This window comes from Crocodylus porosus, unplaced genomic scaffold (assembly GCF_001723895.1).
Source record: "Crocodylus porosus isolate Cpor-Errol unplaced genomic scaffold, CroPor_comp1, whole genome shotgun sequence".
Taxonomy (NCBI): domain Eukaryota; kingdom Metazoa; phylum Chordata; order Crocodylia; family Crocodylidae; genus Crocodylus; species Crocodylus porosus.
The window spans coordinates 22,315,335-22,321,415 of record NW_017728910.1 but is presented as its reverse complement, the minus strand read 5'-3'; the positions used below and the strand labels follow the sequence as shown (position 1 = coordinate 22,321,415).

The 6,081-nt window shown below is 59.2% G+C and overlaps 1 long non-coding RNA gene across 1 annotated transcript in view; it reads left to right on the top strand.

Moving 5' to 3' along the window:
* The window catches only part of LOC109308705, a 16,013-nt gene extending 13,542 nt beyond the window's left edge, over nt 1–2,471 (top strand). Inside the window, exon 3 of the long non-coding RNA XR_002100688.1 lies at nt 2,438–2,471. This is a non-coding gene — a long non-coding RNA (uncharacterized LOC109308705). The remainder of the gene's footprint in view (nt 1–2,437) is intronic.
* Nucleotides 2,472–6,081: the final 3,610 nt, after the last annotated feature.

The window sequence follows — 6,081 nt, the reverse complement described above, 5'->3', positions numbered from 1 at the left end:
ATGGGTCCCAGGACAGAGCCTTGAGGGACCCCACTGGTCACAGGGCACCACAATGAGTGACTGCCATCAATCACAACCCGCTGGGTCCAGCGCGGAGTAATCCTCCTTGGAGGTGAATCCCCTCCTGTAATCAAGGTAAGAGAGTAGGACAAGGTTTGGGAGGTCCCACTCTTCCAGCTCTCCCTAAATCTTCCCTGCTAGGCACCTGCTTTTAGCACAACTTCCTCAAAAGTCCCTGGGCTCCCCTGTGCCCCTTCCCAGCTCTGCAGGGCCTGCGCCTTACGGGGGCGGTGGATGCAGCTGGTGCCAGAGCTGCCCCAGCTCCGGTGGGGTGAGCTGCAGGGGTTCAGGCTGTGTGAGATGGGCATGAAGCTGCAGGGCTGTGTGTGGGTGTGGGGCCAGACTAGGGTCAAACCTGCCTCCCTTTCTTTCCTGGGCTAAAATTAGCTGCTGCTGCAACCAGGCTGTCAACACATCACCAGCACAGCTGGCCGATGGGAGCCAGCATGAGAAAATGCCCCCCTGCAGCCTGGCCTGGCGAGCCCCCAGCCCCCTCAGGGGACCCTCCGGCCTGGAGTCATGCTGCAGGCACATGGGGCTGATAATGTGTCAGCACCAGAGGGGCTCTTGCAGCGACACCTCGGGCTGACGACGCGCCCTCACCCGGCAGCTCCAGGACTCAGGGCAGCAGGAGCCTGGAATCCACCCGGGAGGGAGCCAGCTGCCCCCGGAAGGAAGGTCTCTCAGCTGAGCCAGGGCTGATAAGTCTGAGCGGGGGCCCTGGCCTGTCTGCACGGGGGCAGGGACAGGCAGCACAAGCTGATGCATGGCTGGAGCCACGCTCCTGCCAAGGGTATGAAGAGATGGATCTTCTCTTAGGGGCACGTGTACTTCTGGGGGCACTGCACAGTGCCCCGATGCCCCAGGATGGCGCTTGGGAGTGCTGTACCCCTGGGGGGCCCTACCTTATCCCTGGCCCTGCCTCGTGTCCCCACGCTTCTGCCTGGCACTTGGAGGTGCTGTGCTATTGAGGCATTGGCACTGGCATGGCACCTATCGGCTCTGAGGAGGGGACACCAGCCGACTGAGGTCTAGCCAGCATCCAAGTCTGGGGTAGCAGATGTCCACCTACCCCAAGGGCCCGTGAGCCCCTCTGTAGCCAGGCCTTCCCCCTCCCTGCCAAATTTGGTGGCTTTAGCATTGCCCTGTTTGTTTATACATTTTTTCCCCTGCCCCTGCTGAGCAAAAGCCCCATCTACACCCAGGCAGAGCTACACTACCACTGTGATGGGCATGGGCATAGGAGAGCCCGAAGCCAGAGCCAGCACCAGTCTGGGCAAGGGAGGATGTGATGCTGATTTACCCTGAAAGGCCTTTTGGGCCTGGTGCTGCTTTTGGAGCCAACAGCCCCATCCCATGCAGCTTCCCAGTGTGCCAGTGATGGGGAACTCTGTCTAGAGAGCCCCCTCCCCGGGATCCACCACTTGGCGGAGGTGAGAGCTTGGTTCTTCAGTGCAGAGGAGACCTCAGCTTCTCTGCTTGGGTTGTCTTCATGCCAGCTTTGGCCTGGGGGCTGGACTAGATTGCCTCCAGGGGTCCCTTCCAGTCCTCCTCCTCTCTCATCTCTTTCCATTCCCTGCTCTTGCCCCGGTCCCCCAGCCCAGGGCTCACGAGCAACACGTCACCATGAGACCCACCAGCACTGCTGGTGAAGGAGTTAAACACTGAAGTGGGCAGGGTGGGAGCACAAAGCCCATGTGGGCTGGGTGCACCATGGGGCGAAGGGACCATAGCTTGGAGAAGTGTCGCTCAGACATGTATCATGGCAGCTGCTGAGGTCGGACGTCGCCCCAGCTTCACCATCCGCCTCCCCAGCCTCTTCCCCTTTGATGCCTGGGTCTTGGCCTGTTCCCACCCCCACAGCGAGGGATGCGAGTGTTGGAATGAGCAGGCTCCCAGCCTCCTCCGTGTCACTCTCTGTGTTAGAAAAGAACCACTTTCCCATCTAACTGGGCTGCCTCCGGCTCTGGTGCCCAGCCCTGGGCCCTCCCAGCTCCTTGCCGCTCCTCTCCTGTAATCACCTCACCTCTCAGTCTTCCTTTTCACAGGCCAAGCAGCTTAGAATCACAAAATCCTAGAAAATGAGGGTTGAAGGGACCTCAGGGGGTCACATCTAGTCCAACCCCCTGCTCCAAGCAGGACCAGCCCCAGCTACATCATCCCAGCCAGGGCTTTGTCTACCCAGGGCTTAAACACCTCCAGGGATGGAGACTGCACCACCTCTCTGGGTAACCTGTCCCAGTGTTTTGCTCCCCTCCTAGTGAGACAGTTTCTCCTAATATTTAACTTAAACTTCTCTTGCTGCAGCTTGAGCCCATTGCTCCTTGTTCTGTCATCTGCTACCACTGGGAACAGTCTGGCTCCAGCTTCTTTGGAGCCCCCCTTCAGGTAGTTGAAGGCTGCTATTAAATCCCCACTCAGTTTTCTCTTCTCCAGACTAAATAATCCCAGTTCCCTCAGCCTCTCCTCATAAGTCATGTCCCCCAGCCCCCGAACCTTTTTTGTTGCTCTCCGCTGGACTCTCTCCAATTCGTCCACATCCTGTCTGTAGTGGGGGGCCCAAAACTGGAGACAGGACTCCAGATGTGGCCTCTCCAGGGCTGCATAGAGGGGAAGAATCACTTCTCTTGATCTGCTGGCAACACACCTACCAGTGCAGCCCAGGATGCCATTAGCCTTCTTGGCAACAAGGGCACACTGCTGGCTCCTGTTCAGCTTATAGATTCATAGATTTCATAGACATTAGAGCTGGAAGGGACCTCGGAAGATTGAGTCCATCCTCCTGCCTCAGGGCCAGGAAGTCAGCAGGGGTGAAAGGATCCTAGCAAGATAAATGTCCAATTGCCTCTTAAAGGAGTCCAGGGTAGGTGCTCGCACCACCTCCGGCGGCAGTCTGTTCCAGGTCTTGGGGGCTCGGACAGTAAAGAAGTTATTCCTTATGTTCAGCCTGAAACAGTCTTGGAGAAGTTTGTGACCATTTGACCTTGTCATCCCATGGGGTGCTCTGGTGAACAGGTTCCCCCAGATCCTGGTGCACGCCCCTTATATATTTATAGGCAGCCACAGGTCCCCCGAGCCTGCGCTTTTCCAGGCTGAACAGTGCCATGGCTCTCAGCCTCTCATCATAAGGCCTGTTGTCCTGTCCTCTGATCATGCGCGTGGCTCTCCACTGGACTCTCTCAAGCTTCTCCACATCCTTCTTGAATTGTGGAGCCCAGAATTGGATGCAATACTCCAGCTGCGGCCTCACCAAGGCCAAGTACGGTGCTGGCGATTGTCCCCTCCTAAGTGCAGGACTTTGCAGTTGTCCTTGTTCAACATCATGAGATTTCTTTTGGCCCAATCCTCCAATGTGTCCAGGCCACTCTGAATCCTAGTCCTACGCTCCACTGTTTCTACTGCTCCCTCCAGCTTGGTGTCGTCTGCAGCCTTGTGGAGGGTGCACTCAGTGCCATCTTCTAGGTCATTGATGAAGGATTTGAACAAAACCAGCCCCAGGACTGACCCCTGGGGCACTCCACTTGATATCAGCTGCCTACTAGACATTGGGCCATTGATTACTACTGTCTGAGTCCGATGCTCCAGCCAGTTTTCTATCCACCTTACAGCCCATTCATCCAGCCTGTACTTCTTTAGCTTGCCTGGGAGAATGCTATGGGAGATGGTATCAAAAGCCTTGCTAAATTCAAGGTACACCACATCCACCGGTCTCCCTGCATCCACAGAGCAGCCCTCTCATCATAGAAGGCAATCAGGTTGGTCAGGCATGACTTGCCCCAGTGAATCCATGCTGACTGTTTCTACTCATCTCCTCCTCCTCCAGGTGCTTAGAAATGGGTCCCTTGAGGATCTGCTCCACGACATTTCCAGGAACTGAGGTGAGGCTGACTGGTCTCTAGTGCCCTGGATCCTCCTTCTTCCCTTTCTTAAACATGGACATGATGTTTGCCCTTTTCCAGTCATCCGGGACCTCTTCTTAAACTTGATCTCCTTAAGACACTCCTGGAAAAGCCTTTCCTCCAGCCCTGGCATAACAGGTGTGGCTCTTCACTGCACCTTCTCCACTGTCTCCGCATCCTTGCAACGAATAGCCAGCGCCCTTTTGGGAGCGGGGCCGTCAGTGCCACGTGCCGCAGCTCTGCCCTGCGTGATGAGGCGGCGTTTCCCCTGCCCCGCTGCCCACCAGTGCTCTGCCCACCAGCCCTTGCTGCCACAGCGCCACGCTCCACCGTGTCCCCCAGGGCCTTCCTCTGGCACCATGTGCCGGGCCTCCCAGCTTCCTCTGGGGCGCTGTGTGGAGTCTCCCAGCATCCTTTGGGGCTCTATGCCGAACCTCTGGGGCTCTGCTTGGACTCCCAGCATCCTCTGGGGCTCTATGCAGAGTCTCCCAGCATCCTCTGGGGCTCTGCGTGGATTCCCAGCATCCTCTGAGGTGCCATGCAGAATCTCCCAGCATCCTCTGGGGCTCTGCTTGGACTCCCAGCATCCTCTGAGACTATGCCAAATCTCCCAGCATCCTCTGAGGCTCTGCTTGGACTCCCAGCATCCTTTGGGGCTCTATGCCGAATCTCCCAGCATCCTCTGGGGCTCTGCTTGGACTCCCAGCATCCTCTGGGGCTCTATGCAGAGTCTCCCAGCATCCTCTGGGGCTGTATGCAGAACAGAGCCGTGGAGAGGGAAGCCCCCCGAGCACTGTGCAGCAGGGCACCGAGGCTCAAAGGCAGTGGAGTGGCTATGTCCCTCGGTACCTGTGAGGAGTCGGGTTTGTGCTCTAGTGGACTGCCCCTTTAAGAGCCGGGCGTGCTGGGAAGGCTCTCCAGGCTATAAAAGGGGAGCTGGCGGTGGGATGGCAGTCTGCAGCATGGGATTTGCTAGCTGGAGGCTGGCTCTTGCTCCCATGCTGGCCCAGACCCGGGGCTGACAGAAGCATCCCGGGGTCCAGCAGGGCCTCGCGTCCCCTGCGCTACACCTGGAGCGCGCTGGAGCCGCCTGGACCCCGGCACCTCCAGGTGGGAGTGATGCCCTCCTGGTGTCTTGCCAAAGCCCTGCTGGAGGGGATGTCTGGGACCCCCTGGGGCAGGGTGGGCATAGCGCCCTGCAGACTTGGCATGTGGCTCACCATGGCTGAGGCATGGGGGGCAGCTGGCCAGGAACTCTCCCTGACCCAGGTGTGTGCGAGGGGCTGTGGGGGTCTCCCCTTAACTTCAGAGTTTGCTGTTGTTCTCCCGGACAGGTGGTGGGGTCCCGGGAGTGGGTAGCAAGCCCCCGGCACTGTTACTTTTTCTTGCCCTTGCCCTTGCTTGGCATGAATCCCATCATCCCGCTGCAGAGCGTGGCTCTCGGAGGCATCTGCCTGCTCCCCCAGCTGCTTCCAGAGCACCTGCATGCTGAGCGGCCCTTGGCGCAGCCCGGCTTTCCCTGGGGGCTGCCCCTGCATCCTGCCCTCAGCCCAGCCGCCCCCGGGCCCCAGCTCTTGCCCTGTCCTCTGTCGCTGGCCGTGCCGTGTGTGCCAGGAGGCGCCTCTCTGCCTCTTCCCAGCTCCTGCGCTGGATGAGCCCCCAGCTAGCGCTCTGTGCTGGGTCTGTCCCTGCTCGGGAGGGAGCTGGCCCGTGGGGAGGGAGGCAGGCTGGGATGGTGGGGCAGCAGGGGATGGGGGAGGCCTGATGAGGTGTGGGGGCTGGCGTGCCCCCCTCCCCAAAGGTTGGTGGGTTGGAGGGGAGTCCTTCCCAGGCATCTCCAGCTGCTCCGGTCTGTGTCCTGCTCTCGCCTCCTTCCTTCATGCCTCTCGCAGCTAATTCTCTCCTGCTTTTTTCAAACCCTCTGAAACAAGCTGGCTCAATTAGCTGGGACCTCGGTGCCGGCCTCCAGCTGCCGCAGTCTCCTAATGCCCTTATTTCACGGTGGCAGCGGGGAGCCGCATGGGGCGGAGGGTGGGGGGGAGTGGGAGTGTTTGGCGGCTTTAGCAGCAGGCCCCGCATCGGCTCCCTGTCTGGGGCTGGAGCTGGCAGATGCCCTGGGAGC